The sequence below is a fragment of the Drosophila tropicalis genome, unplaced genomic scaffold, assembly GCF_018151085.1.
Source record: "Drosophila tropicalis isolate 14030-0801.00 unplaced genomic scaffold, ASM1815108v1 contig_845, whole genome shotgun sequence".
NCBI lineage: Eukaryota > Metazoa > Arthropoda > Insecta > Diptera > Drosophilidae > Drosophila > Drosophila tropicalis.
In genome coordinates, this window is record NW_027173338.1 from 3303931 (window position 1) to 3319162 (window position 15232).

At 33.8% G+C, this 15232-nt stretch overlaps 1 protein-coding gene across 1 annotated transcript in view; it reads left to right on the top strand.

Annotated features, from left to right (window-relative positions):
- Positions 1–1516: 1516 nt before the first annotated feature.
- The window catches only part of LOC137580898 (uncharacterized), a 59622-nt gene continuing 45906 nt past the window's right edge, over positions 1517–15232 (top strand). Inside the window, exon 1 of the mRNA XM_068295042.1 lies at positions 1517–2161. The gene's annotated coding sequence lies outside the window, so the exon portion shown is untranslated. The remainder of the gene's footprint in view (positions 2162–15232) is intronic.

The window sequence follows — 15232 nt, forward strand, 5'->3', positions numbered from 1 at the left end:
CAAATCAATTGCAAACACAAATAGCAAAATGAATGTAGGAAAACAAGGAACACACAAAAAAAAAGAAAAAAAAGAAAAAACCTTCAATTCATGCAACACATACTCATGAAAAGCACCGTTAGGCAACGGGGCAAATGCAAACACCCACAAGGAGTGCCTCTACCTACCTTCCTACCTAGTTGCACTTCTTTAACTCACTTTGGTTTTTCGGTGTGAATTTATTGCTTAATCATGCGCCTTTTTTAACTGCGCAGCTGAAATGTAAATAAAATGCAAAACGCTTTCGGGGGAGTCCAGTCTCAGTCTCAGTTTCAGGTCCCTCCTTCTGCCTCGACTGTGGCATGATGAGGAGCAAATCCCCTTTATGTGCTGCAATCGTTCCTCCAGTTCTTCGGGTGCTAACAAGCCGAGTGCTTGCCCAACTGGATGGATGCAATTGGACTGTTCCCCTGGTTGAAGGTAGGCGTTCTTGCCTCATAGACAGTAGCGTTGGCTTCAGTTATTACAACAACTTTTGCTTTATTTGTCTTTCTAGAGTGGGCGACAGAATTCAACTGGTAAATGTTGCAATTAATATAAGGAACATGCAACACATGCACTGAACGAAAAATAAATTTTCCGGTTTTTTAAATAAGAACTAGAAAAAATGTGATTTAGGATAATTTACTTGACCTAGGCTATTAATTCGTTAATCTAGTCTTTAGGTATATATTCCATAACTTATATTTAGGGGAAATTTTAGTATTATATTGTAAAACGTACATAAAGTAAAATAACTGGTTAACTTAAAAAACGTTTAACAAAGAGCTGGAAAAATATCGAAAAAGTCTTACAGTCGCCTTTCAATCTCTCATATGTAACTATTACTTAAAAATATAAATCTCCACAAATAAATCAGAGATTTTAGAAAATTTTTGGCCTGTTGGATGACCTTTTACAATAAGATGTCCTTCTAAAGGAAAAAAAAAAATTAATTACAAAAATTTAATAACAGGTAACAGGTCGCAGATTCCAAATATGACTGTGGTTTTTCTTGATTGACACTAGTTTTGATCAATTTTAGAATAATAAAGTAAACTTTTTTGAAACTTTAAATTTTGTAAAAAACAGTTTTGAAATGAAATGAATTGATATTTTCGTCCATAAATGTTAAAAATTAATCCTGAATAAAGTTTTTCTTCCCACTATAAATTAAACTCACATACAATTTTTCTGCCCACTTGTAGAGCTTTCAATTTGTGAACTTATCGCTAAGTGTACAGCAACAGCTTGCCCACCCCACACACACACACACAGTGAGCCCTCTGTTAGTTAACATGCAGCACTCTGTTAATTCCACAGAGGCTAGCTACGAAACGAGGCATTTTGTTAGTCACAAACGGCGAATGGGCAAAAAGTTACGGCGAAGGGGCAAAACTTAACGGCTCGGGCGAATTCTGCTGTTGTGGGTGTTGTTGCGTTTGAATTCGCGGCGAATATTTCTGTTTAGTACTGTTATGTTTTTTGATGTGAGCAGGTGTGTTGCGGATTTTCGTTTGTGTGCGGGAAATTTGTAAGCGCGACTCTCGTTCGTAATGAGCGGAGAAATGTTAAATGATTTTACTTTTGGCTTTGGCTTTGCGCTTTTGTTGCGGGTTGTCTATTTCGCTCGGTCGCTTAGCCGCTTTGCTCAATGTTATTTACTGCTACCGACTACGTTTTTAACGGCTGCCTGACTTCTTTCAAAAATAATATTGATAATAATAAAAATAGTAATGTAAAACAAACCTCCAATACGCTCCATTAAACAGAAATGCAAAATTGTGTAAATGTGTAAAAAACAAAACCAAAAAAAAAAAAGAAAATTACGGAAAAAATTAACCACTACAAATTATACCGATGCATAATTGGTTTATTATTATTAGAAGGCATCATCATGTCATAATTGAATGTAAAATTTAAAATAAATTGTATAATATTTCCATTGAAGTGTAGTGAATGTACATACATACATACATATAAAAGATTGTGCCCCATATTGTTTATAGAACGAGCGTGTAACAGTTAAAGTAAATCTCAAAAGTGGCAACAAGTACACGGGTCTATCTACCATCATAATGAAGTTAAAGCTGCACTCAAGCTGCATGCTAATGGAGTTTGTGAATAGAAAATAGAAAATCATGTGAGTAAATACGCCTAGTTACCCAATGTTTGACTACATTCGATTTGATTAGACCCACAAACAAAAAAAAAAAAAAAAAACCAATTTAAGGTGTGAACTCTAATTAGAGTCGATTTCACCGCTTAATGAGAATGCAATTGATGGAATTTGAAAGTGCTCTGTGAGAGAATGTAAATTAAATTATTGTGATAATTTTCTTTTAGTACTAAATTGATCAAGACTTGATCTTTTTCTTATGAGTTTTCATCAATATCACCAGAGCTATATAAGCCCACATGTACTTACATATATTCTGAGTCTATGCCTTGGCTAAGTCTATGGTCAATTAGTTTAGACCAATATCAACAGATCTGTTGGTAAGAACACTGACAATTATTTAAGTAGTACAGTCCCACTTCTCTGGCAGTGTCATCAAATCATCTAATTCAAATATTTTCTATTTTTTCTCAATATTAATGTGTTCTTCTTGACGTTCTCTAGCAGTTTCGTTTTCATCTCTTCTACCTTGATGATAGTTTGAATTTAGTTAAGTAAGCTATTGCGTTAGAAACAAATAGGATACTTGCTGGATTCCTTGAATTTTGCAAGTAAATTTAATCAATTTTAGATGCACCATCAGGCACAAGGGCGCAACTAGGTATATGGATTGACTTTTATTCACTTTTCTTAATGTTTTTATTTAATTTAAGATTAAATTTTGTTAAAATTCTGTGCCGCCCAAAATTGAAAATTAGCTATGCCCTGATAAGGCACCTGTAAAATCAGATTTGATCAATATTTGTCAAAAGTTGCAACTAATGAATACGTAACACATGTACATAAGAAAAAAATTATTGGAAAATTTAATTTCTTTAAATATGCTTATTCCAATAGACAGTCAAAAAATTAGCTAATTGAACTTTGTTTAGAAGTTTTCAAATGTCTTGCACGTGTGTTCTCTAAAAATAATGTTGGCCAGGACAATTATCGTATTCGTTTGTAATTTACAAAGTGATTTCTTTATTTGCATGATTTTACATCCCCGAATTCGCCAATGAGACTTTATTATAACAAAAAGTTCTATTTTGACTAGTTAGTTTCTTTTCTAATATTATTAAATGTTTTCTTGGTCGTTAGATATGCATTACTTAGCAATCTTCAATTACGTTCTAGTACAAATCGATCGGTTATGGTAAAATATTGAGTATCAGTATAATTTATATTAATTAATAAAATGTTGTTATGGTCGTTAAGTAATTCTAAGAATTTAGGTTGACAGCCTTTCGCCTTACAGGGTATAAGAAAAGTCGTCTTGTGTATTTTTTTTAGAAAATTTTCTTTTTGTTTCTCAAAGCGCCTTTTTTCCTAGAATTTTACCTCACTTTTTAGCAAGATTTTTCTATGCAACTTTTTACTTTGTAAAGTTTGGGGGAAAAAGTTAATGTCGTTAACAGGGTTTGCCTTTTTTTTTAAATTTCGTAATTAATTTTTCAAGAATTTAATTCAAACATAAGCAAATTTGCATTTATTTTGTCAAGTTCAATGAAATAGTTGGTTGTAAAAATGTTTTTTGATAAAACATTTGCCATAGATATTTGCATATATGTTTAATTTGCAATTTATAGCCTTGAATAGCAAAATTTGCATATTTGAAAATACAAGAAACCATTTTAGTAGGTAGTAAAATTTTTGTGTTTGTTTATTTTATTTTGGCCAAACCAAACATAATTAATTACAAAGTTTAAGTTAAAAGAATCAGCTTCCTATACATGTGTCTTTTATCTAGTTCTTTGCCAACCATCCATAACCACTCCACTCCAATCCACTCACTTCACTGCACATTTTGGCCTCTATGCAAATTACCACAAGCTTAGGCTTGGACTTTGCCGACCTATCTATACTTAGTTTTGAACTCAACCGCATGCATAGGAAGAGAAGTACGTTATCTATGCTTCCCATCTGCGGCCGTCACTCCACATCGTCTTGGCCCCTGTCTGTGGTACGTTGGTGCTCCTTTTCTGTTTTTACAGAGGCATCTGTGCATGTCTGCAACTTTGGCTTAACAAGTGATAAACTTGTCGCTTGTCGTCGTCCACGTCTCATCGTCGTCGGTCTTGGTCTTCGCCTTGGTCTCCATCTTCATTCACGTCGCCATCTCGGTTCACGTCTCGTTTAAATCCTTGGCCATTTTATTATTTCGGACATTAAGACGCCCAGCAGCCAAGTAGTCAAGTAGCTAAAGCTTTACCTTCCAACCACTAAAGTCTCTCCCTGTCCAAGCGTTGTAAAATAGTTAAGTACAAATTGCATGGCTAATTTGAGCTATTGCAAAAGACTTACCACTCAGTTGACAACTTGAACGCTTAGAAGGTAACAACTCTTATATATATATTTGCATTAGATGAAAAGGTGTGAAAAACCGTCTAAAGACCATGACATGAGTAATAGAACGTTTGCATCATGAAGTGAGCAACCTTATGGCCAAGTGTCAAGTTGTTACTCACAGAATCTATAGACCCTTTTTGTGTGTGGGAAGGTTTAAGAACTAAATTTTAGAATCCCAACCAAAAGCCACAGTCATGTAGTTTCTTCTTTTAATACCATTTGTTCAAATTCTAGGCAATTGAGCTCAAAATTAATGCAATCAAATTAAACAATATTTGTATTGTGCAAAATTTGCTTGCTGGCATTCATTTAATTTGGCAGATAATGAGAATTTTAATAGCCATATTTGCATATTAGGCAAGATTTGAGGGGTGCTGTTCATATGCCAAATGTGAAACAAGTTTTAGTCTAGAAAAAATATGTAGCTTATTAAATGTTGTGTTGTTTGCTGTATAAACTATAATCACAAATGTTAATCTTTGAACAAACAAAATTCAAATCTGCTTTAAATGAATTTTTGCCTATTTAACTGCTATTTTAGTTTAAATTGTTGAGCGTTGCGAGATGAAAACATATGTATCTAAGCATAAAAAAATCCATTTAATAGGTATTTGATTATTTTCTGAAAATTTGTCGCTCTTTTAAAATCTAATTTTAATCATTTGACCTTTTTTTTTATAATAGTGGGTAATTATTAATAAGTTTAAGGAATGTCCCATAAAATCAGATGCAGTTGCAGTAAATGTAGTTATATCTGGGTTATATTTCTATATACGATCTACTATAATTCTTAATTTGTTATCAGACACAGAATAAAAGAGGATTTAAGTTTTATTTTTTGCCCCGTATTAAGCCTTAGGCCTTACAGCATTTATTAATAATTGGTGGCAGAGCTTTACTTGCGATTTTGTGTACAAAACACAAAAACAATATTTTAAATTCCATGAGGATAACCAAGAACCACTTTCTGAGTAACAGCCTGGATGAAATGGAATGGATGCAATTGATCAGTTGCATAAACAACACAGCCTATACATATTCACATGTATATATCATATTAATTAACTTTTTGGTGAGAGAATTGTTTTAAAGAAATTCCAGGAAGCGATTTTTGAGTTCACTCGGTTCTAGTGTAAACAGACATAATTATTACAATCTGAAACAAATTGGTAGGCGTAACAAAGAATACAAATAGATTCTTAGAAATCAAACTAAAGCATTTGTCTGCTAACTTTGGTTGCGCAAAAGAATTGATTTATTAAAATTATTTTATTACTGCTTTGGGTAATTGAATAAGGAAGAATCACAAACAGATGGGTATAAAATATATTCAACAGTATGAAGGAAATCCACTTTGGGTCGTATATGTATCTTGTTGAAATGTGGCTCCTAAAATCCAAACAAAAAAAATGGGTTATTTCACCTTTAAGCTTTATTTTTCTTTTAAAATGTTTATTTGTTTGTTTTTTCCATTTTTGCATTGAGTTTAGTTACCAACAGAAGAATTAAATGCATTTAAAATTATACAATTGCTTTAGACTTCAAACGATTCACTTGAATGCAAATGGAAGGTACTTAAAATAAAGCAACTTTTAAATTGGTTGATTTCAAACCATGCTAACCTAAAATACTCTTTCATTCAGAATAAGCTCAGTTCAGATTTTAATAGAATTAAAAGAAAATAACGAAGATTTTGATAAGATTACAGCAATATAATAATAAGAAATCATTAATTAACTAGATCAATTAATGCACTTATCTGTATCTTGTATGAATCCTTGCTAATTAATGTCTACGTGCCACACGTAATGTAAATTACATTACATTAAATTATAGTCAACAGGCGTACAAACACACACACACACACATGTTGACACAAACACATCTTATCAATTATAAAACACATTCCAACACCTGATTAAGTGACTTGACTAGGGTTGAACTCAATTCAGAATATTTGTTTGGCTTGCCTTTTCACCTAAATGTCAATGAAATGGTGAAAAATGAATGCATGAAAGTAAAATAAAAATTGAAAGTACAAGGAAACAAAACCCAAAAGAAAAGGAGAAAAGTAAGTAAAAAATAAACAGGAGAGAAAAAGTCATGACAACAAACTAAGCCACAGCCATGTCTGCGTATACGTAATTTTTGAGTTGACAATTGTCTGTGACATTGTTGCTTCCTGACTTTCTGGTGGATATTTATAGTAAAAAAATTTTTTTTTCCTCTTTTTTTATATTTATATGTATGTATATATTTTAAAAAGGCAATGGCAGTGAGCATAAAGTGGATTGCTTAAAGGCTTTTTATACATAAATGTCAGATGGTCTGTCTTATTTGAATTGAAATGCTTTAGCTGTAGCCACACACATAGTTTGCGGTCTTAAAATGTGGCAGACATCGAGTTTGTAATGGAATAAATGTGCAAATGTCTAAGTATCCCAAAGTGAATTAACATCTCTATATACATATGTATGTATATTATGTATTTCATTTTCACTGGCAAACCCCATTAGGCCCAGCCAAAACCTTTTGGCTACAAAGTAAGTTTTTGTATCTGCAGAAGCAATTACCATTATTAAAGTGTTACAAGTTGTTACACTCACACGATTCCCCTGGCCTGCTTGCCTCCCCAACTGTTTGTGTTGTCTTTTGTCTTTGGCCGAGACTCCTTTTACCACCTGCTTTGATTTACACAAAGTATCTGGTAGATACAAATACCATAGCCTTTTGCTTTTACGCAACTTTAATTAGCAAGACAAACAATCTGTCGCGAGGACCAAAAGAAAGTAGAAAAGCAGAAATGTAAAAAGCTTTTGCCAGAATAGCAACCTTTTTGAAAAGCCAAGAGCTCCAAGAATTTATTAAAATGTATAACGAAAGAACACAAACAATACAAAAAACTGTTTCATTTTGACATGCAATTTAATTAAAATTTATTTCGCAGCTTCAAAGGCTCAAAAAATCAAATTTTATAGCCGATACTACAATGGAGTTTCCTTTCTTCTTTCCTGTTTGTGTTTTGTGTGTGTCTGTGTGTGTGTTTTTTGGCATTCGCTGCGTATGCGTAATTTTTGCTATTGCTAGCAATTAAGCGTTCAAGTCATGGCCACACACTGTCGCAGGCTTCTGGATGGCCCAAAGCTCATTAGATGCCAGAACAGCTGCTAATTGAATTTTGCTGCTGCTGCTGCTGTTGTTGTTGTTGTTTTTGCCAAAGTTATTTCGCTTTGTTTATGCCAGACATTGACCTTTTTGTTGTTTTTTTTTGTTCCTGATGCTGTGCACGTGTCCACGTGTCCGAAACATTGATAAGCTATAAATTTTACGTTTTGCGTCTGAAAGCAACAGATTGCCAAACACATAAAAGGGATGTCCAAACCACAGACCCTTATCCCAATGGTTTTTGGACCATTCTCACCATGCCACCCTCCCTGGACCCCACCTGCTGTCCAACTCAATTGTAACTCAAATAAAAAGAAAAATTTAACAATGCACGAGAAAGTTTTTTTTTTTTTTGTTTTTCTTTGGTTCTTATGCTTCTTTATTCTTGTTATGCTTCATTAATTTAATTTTGTTGTTTCTTCCTTCTGAGTTTTATGCCTAAACAAAGAGTTCTGCTCGCCGACGACAAGCTTATCCTAAGTTGGCTTAACTTGCAGAAATAAGAAGTTTCAGTGATTGCAGATCATTACAAGAAGTTGCATAAATATACTATTAGTCTTTGGGATATTACTTTAATTTTGTTGTATATTTTCCCTATTCTTCGCAGTTTTTCATTTGGCTAAATGGAGTAGTCTTATTTTGGAATTACTGATAGTTCAGACAGTTGGTACTTGCTGCTCTTCTTTTAATTATGTTTAGTATTTTCTCACTAACGTGAGGTACGGTTAAAACGTTAAAACTTTTGCTGATATTTAAGCATATCCTTTTTTTCTTCTTAGCTGCTTTCCGCTCGACTACTCGCAATAAAAGTTTTACCTTATTGTTTATTATTTAACCATCTTACATCCACACACGCACACTCACATACACCACTTACACACAGACAACAACAGGAAAAAAAAAACTCATCTCACATGGCGCATTTAACCCTTTTTAATAACAAATTATGTGTGAGGGTTTCACATTGGTCCATTAAATAAATTTTGTACTTTGTACCTGTCACGTTCCTTAACTTATGTCTGTCTGTAAAAATTGAATGAATGAGCGAGCTGTTTAAAAATTTATCAAATGGTACGATAGTTTGCACGATGCCAACGGGGTGGTATATGGCCTGAGGCATAGAGGTAAAAAGTTACTCCGGATGATATTCAGCTTTATTGGAGCGTGAGGTCAGAGACAAGAGACAGAGTTTTCCATCCTAATGTAGTTGGCACTCTGTCACGCTTTGATTGCCTACTCCTCAACTGGTTCATTCACTTTGACTGACTGCCTGCCTAACTGACTGACTGACTGAATGGTGACGACGACGACGACGATGATGACTGGAAGTTTAGTTAGCGCAACAAAATGTTTAGCTATCAATTTTGGCAAAACTCTTTGGCTCTGTCAGAACCGACGCTTGGATGACTTCTTCAGAAGAATAATGCAATACACTAAAGCGGAACAAATGGGAAGACTTATTAGGTGCTTAAGTAGAACTTCTTAAAAGTTATGAGAAATGTATTTGCAAAGAACGACATAATATTCTCATTGCCTCATAAATCGTTTCAATATTTTCTCTTTCTTACCTAAAACTAACGAATTGCCAAAAAATATATCAAATCCTATTGAGTTTAAGTAATCCTTAAAAGGATGTAAGCGGGTAAGCCATAAAAAGTTATCCAAAAGTTTAACAAAAGGCAAATTTAAAATGAAGTTACGAGACGCAAAAAGCTTCACTTTATTTATAATTAAATAATCTGTGTTATTAAGAAAATCATAGTAAAATAAATATCAATACTAAGTATATTGGTAGGCTTGCATTAGTTTATAATTCAAATTGTAATACAAACTTCGATTAATAAGTTTATTAATTCTTAATACTGATTACTTTATTATCCAAGTAATTGCCTACCAAATGGTTAATAATTATGAAACGTTTTGGTAATACTGAAACCACTCTAAGTAATTGAGAAAATTTGAGTATTTCTGATCATTTTTACTTAGAAATTGAATGACTTTAGTTAATAGCCAATTACACTGTGAAGAGTTCAATATATCAAATTGAATTCAAGTTTTCTTTGACGAATACGAATTGTTATAAAGTTCTTATTAAAAAAACCATATAATCAATATTTAGTTTGTGTGTTTAATAATCGTTCAGTATAAGGTCAAATTTACCTTTAAGTTTTTTAAAGATGAAATTCGATAGAAAGATAACGTAGTCAACATCACAATTATGTTTAAAAGTTCCTAATGGAAATGTGGAAGAGTTCTTCTTAGTAGTAACACAAGTCTGAATCAGATCTCAGTCTAAAAGTATTTAGATACAATTAATTCAAAATAACAATCATTTAATATTAAATTTTTAAAGCCTTCTACTCTTTATTCAAGTACTTGCCAGCATATCAGCTTCAATAGCTGCCTCTGGACCATTTTTGTGCCAGCTAATAGACTCCCTCTTGGCCACACGTATTTCAAAATAACTCGTGAGTCCAACTAACTCTCAGGTGAAGTTGAAGTTGCTTGCACTTGCAGTTCATTTGCCCAAAAGTTGCCATTCTCAAAGTTGTTGTTGTTCGTTTGGCAACTGGTAAACAATTACCCAAGCAACAGCAAAAAAAACTAAACTTCGAGAACCTTTCTCCTCCGAGTTAGATAGACAGAGCAAGAGATAGAGATAGAGAGGAAGGGAAAAGAGATAAAAGTGCAACAGCAGCAACTCACACGTTGCATTGGGATTGCGAGGGATTGTGCCTGGGATTGGGCCTGGGCCTAGGCTTGGGTTTGGGCTTTTTGGGTGCACTGGGAACGTTGAAGTTAAACTGAGAATGGGCCATGGGCATTCTAGCGGAACTTTGTGTCGCATTATGCCGTGTTTCGGGCATGTTTTCCAGTTGTCGTGGCTACATGGCCAACAATGTTCGGTTACAATTGTTTTTCCATCGCATTTTTGTTTTGTTTGTTGTCTGTTTCAGTTGCTGCTGTTGCTTTTGGTTTTGCTGTTCTCTGCCAAACGACATGTGCATGCATAGATACATAGAGAGAGATACAAATGTATCTGCATTTGTGCAGGCAGCTCATATTCCTCTCACATACACACACTCAAACACACACACACACACACACTAATTATGTTTATGTTTGTTTGCGCTTGGCTGATATTGCTTACCCCTCTAGCATTTAATTATTTGTATGGCACATTTCAATTCCCTTTCATCTACCCAGGCCCTTTTCCACTGTCCCCCCCTTTATGCATCCCTTGGTTTTGTCTTTTGATCAATAAACATAAAATAATGCATTGAATGGCGAATGTTAAATGTTGAACGTTTCAAGTGCACACAAATAATAGACTCATTTAGATTGTTCACCTGTTCAGGGAATTTGCCCTCAAATAATTTAGTGAATTAAATGGATTACTAAATAACATAAAATGCAAAAATGTATTAAATATTGCTCTGATAATTGTGGCAGAGGATTGATTTCACTACGAGTATATATATGTAAATACATGTTTATATATGTAAGTACGTATTTTGTATGTGTTCTAAATGTGGTCTATGTATGTGAAACTTTTCAGAAAGTTTTCGTGGTCTGGAGGCAAACTGTAACTAGATCAAATAGTTCCTTTTTTTTTTGCCTCTCACATGAGTAAGTAATTTGGCTATGGGAATTAAACATTTTTGGCTTTAGTGGCTAAGAAGTTATGAAGCTTGGTTGGCCAAAATTCTCATGAATGTGAGAGATAAATTATAGACAAAAAACCGAAAATCCAATAACTTTTCATTGAAAGTTATGAATGCCTTTAGTTGGACACGAATACGTTTTAGTTATGAAAATAATGAAATGTTATTTAAAAGTTTATACTTTGTGCATATGTAAATAAGGATAACATGAGCTTAAAGTCCATTAGCCATGGTTAATTTATCTTTACAGAATTAAAAATTGGTTATTCTTGCAAAGATTATTAAAAACATTTCAAGTAAAATTCGTATACATGCATGCAGACTTGATTCTTTTTCTGAGCTCTTCTTCAAATTTGAAAGTGTCAAAACGAAATATCATAACGATGAATCAGAAACTTCATCTTCTTAATTAATGAATAAATAATGTTAAATGTATTGTGGTACACGTCTTTACTTTTCAATTGTCGCACAAGAACTGATTTATTGAGTATCTTATTGCTAGCTTATTCTAAATGGTTACATGTATGTGTGTGGATCTTATAAATGTAGATAACTGAGATAACTTGGTAGTGTGAGGATCCACTGTGGGACTTATGTTAGTATGACTAGGTGATGCCTACAGTATATTTCTTAGTTGTTTTTTTTTTTTTTAACTTTTCTATCATTATTTCATGTGGTTGTCGAGGTAGCTAATTAATTAGCTGCAAATTTGTGGGTTTATATACAAATCTCAACAAAGTGTTTAAGAGGTTTTTTGACTCTAATTCTAGTCTCATTCTGATGTAAGGAAATTAATTAAACATAAATTTTACAAAGAGATTATTAAATGCTTGTAGTTTTACATATATTTAACCTTTTAAGTTTTTAGTTGTTTGCTGGAAATAATTCTTGAAATTTAAAGGCATCAACGAAATGTTGTTCTTAATATATGTATAAAAGAACAATATTAAGTATTTAGATATCCTATCTAACGATTTATAAGGAGAAGAAGCAAATACTAAATGTTTCACCGACTCAGATGGTAATCATTCCGAGTAATTTGATCGATTCATCAATTTAGTGAAAATTGACGATAGATTTGGCACAGTTATGTATATATTTTTAGTTATATTGAAAGTTTAGTTAAGGTCAATTCCTTGATCGGTACAATCAGTAACTCACAATCTTCAATAGTACATACATATGTTACACGCAATTGTTGTTAAAACCAAAATAGTTCTATACTAATTAAAGTCACTGCTATACATTTTTGAGGTATTGTAACTGACTCACAAAAGCAATTCATCTTTCAGTAATTGTATGGACCTTCAGAGCATCTTGGGTATTTAATTGACCACAATCTAACATTAATCAGCATCTAATGCATTAACTATTAACTATAACCATGAAAGTCAAGTTCAGCCTGTAAATCTGCGGCATTTACACTCTTCACTAATTCCGCAAAGTGCCAGACCGCATCGTAAAGTTTTTTCCAAATGGCTAGCAAAACTATATAGTGTGGAGATGATATAAAATGTTGTTATATAGAGATAACAGAGCCTTCCTTACCTATGCCAAAATGGCATTAGGAAACTTTTCATGGCTTCACTTGATCCAAAAGCCAATAACTTTATGGATCACTCAAGCGAGCGAGACACCACGAGCCATCAGGAGACGCCGCGGCGGTTCAATTAAATGACAGAGAGCAGTGCCGCAAAAAGCCAATGCTCATAAAATGATGAATGAAAATGACATAAAGATGCGATGAAAAAAAAAAAAAAAAACGCAACGATGAGAAAAAAAAAGTGGGAAATGGAAAAAAGAAAGAGGGCAGCTGCGGCCTGTCAGCAAAAGGCGGCAACGCCGGCGGCATGAAAAACCGGGCCAGCTTATTTGGGTTAATCAAATTTAGTCGTCCACCGTATCATATAAAATAAGGCAAGAGGGTGAGCGCTTTTTTTTTTTCTCATTTTTGGAGTGGCCCATTAAGCACCTGTGTACACTCAGTTTGAGTTGGTAATGTACATACATGTATCTTTTTTTCTTGGTGCGTTGTGTGGGTTTTGTGTATCTTACCAGATACCAGAAGCAGCACACGGAACGCGCATTTTACGTTAATTACATGTCGCCGCAATGTCACGGCATTTGTAATTATTTTGACAGTGTTGTTTGTAAATCAACAAAACAAACGCCACACACACACACACTCGCATAATACATAAAACTTACAGTTACATTCGTCAGATTCGAGCTGATATTTTTGCATAATGATGCTGATCCCCCCCAAAAACGTCAAAGTGTTCCCCTCTTGCTATTATCTCATCTCCAGGCCGCTCTCTGTCGCTCGTCTGTCAACAGCGTTTTGTTTAATGAGCTTTTTACGAGCTGTGCAATGAGTGACGCTATGCGATACAAGATATAGATACAATATATTGTATATAAAGATATATATATGTATTTAATGATTTGCTTATGCGTTTGTGTTTGTGTATCTTTATGTACAACAACAGAAGATGCGTTCGAGTACATGACAGAAACAGTTAGGGCTAAGAGCGAGTAAATGGAAAAGCCTCTAGCCATATGATTCAATGGCTTAGAGGGTGGTTTAAAAAGTTCCTAGAAGGAATTAACACAAAATATCAAACTAGTATCTGACATAATTATCCTACACTTTGAAAACTACTGAAAATTTTATTCGTTTAATAAATAAATAGAAAACTAGTTGGAATTCAAATAGTTAAATAGTTATTTTCTTTAAAAAACTTTAGAGTCAACCCGTTGTTAAGAACGATACAAAGGATGGTTATTCAGTGATAATCAAACAATTGAATTGCTTTTTGAGGTTTTGCTCTATGGTTTTTGGTTGCGGATTGCTTGGTTTTGGTAGGATATCATCTTGAGTACGTACATACATATTCCCGGCAATGTATTGTATTCTTGACTGTGTGGTTTGACGAGTTGACTTGGCGAAACATCAAAGATTCAGGCACACATTAACTTTAATTCAAGTGCGAATGCAACTGAGCATGATGTCGATGATGATGATGATGTGGCTGAGTCTGAATGATGTTGGCCATGTTTGATTGACTGCTTGACTAACTTGCGAGCAATGCACTCAATGGCCTACCACCACCCCCTTTCTCAACAACCAAATATCCACATTCACATAAATGCAAACGCGTGCGCGTTACGCTTTCAGTCAACCACATCGTCACATTGTCAGACTCAGAGTCAGAGTTGGAGTTGAAGTTGAAATTGAAATCGAAGTCAGACTCAGAAAGTCATCATTGTAGTCAATGCTCGTAACTTGTCGCATAAATGCATAAAAAAACGAGACCAAGTTAGTCGTATATTTGTAAACGATTTGCATAAGCGAAGCGAAAAACAGAAAAACAATATCTATAGCTATAACAACTGCAGCATCCATATTGGTATATGAAAAAGATACAAGCTTGTAGCTTTGTGTATCTATTTATGTACAAGTCAATGACTATGACTACGAGTACGACTATGACTATATTGTCGCATATATCAGAGAAGAGTTGGACGAGGTTGTTGCATATTATTATTATATGGAAAATGGAAAACGGATATCAAAGACAGTCAACTCGTGCAGAGAGATAGGGAGAGGAAGACATGGAAGGGGAAAATATCCAAAGGCCAATATGCAACTAGATACCGATGACAAAACGAGGTTCAGTTAAAGAGTTTTATGAAAAGAAAAACAATTACATAGTGTTTATTGATTTAAAATGATTAGAAAAGATTTTCACTAACTTACATAAAGCTAAGTTTAATTAGTTTTTTCATAACTATCTTATGAAAGATCTGAACTCGAAATTTTCAGGGCTTTCAGTTCTTTTATTCAACCATCTTCCAAGTAAGTGCAGAACAGGTA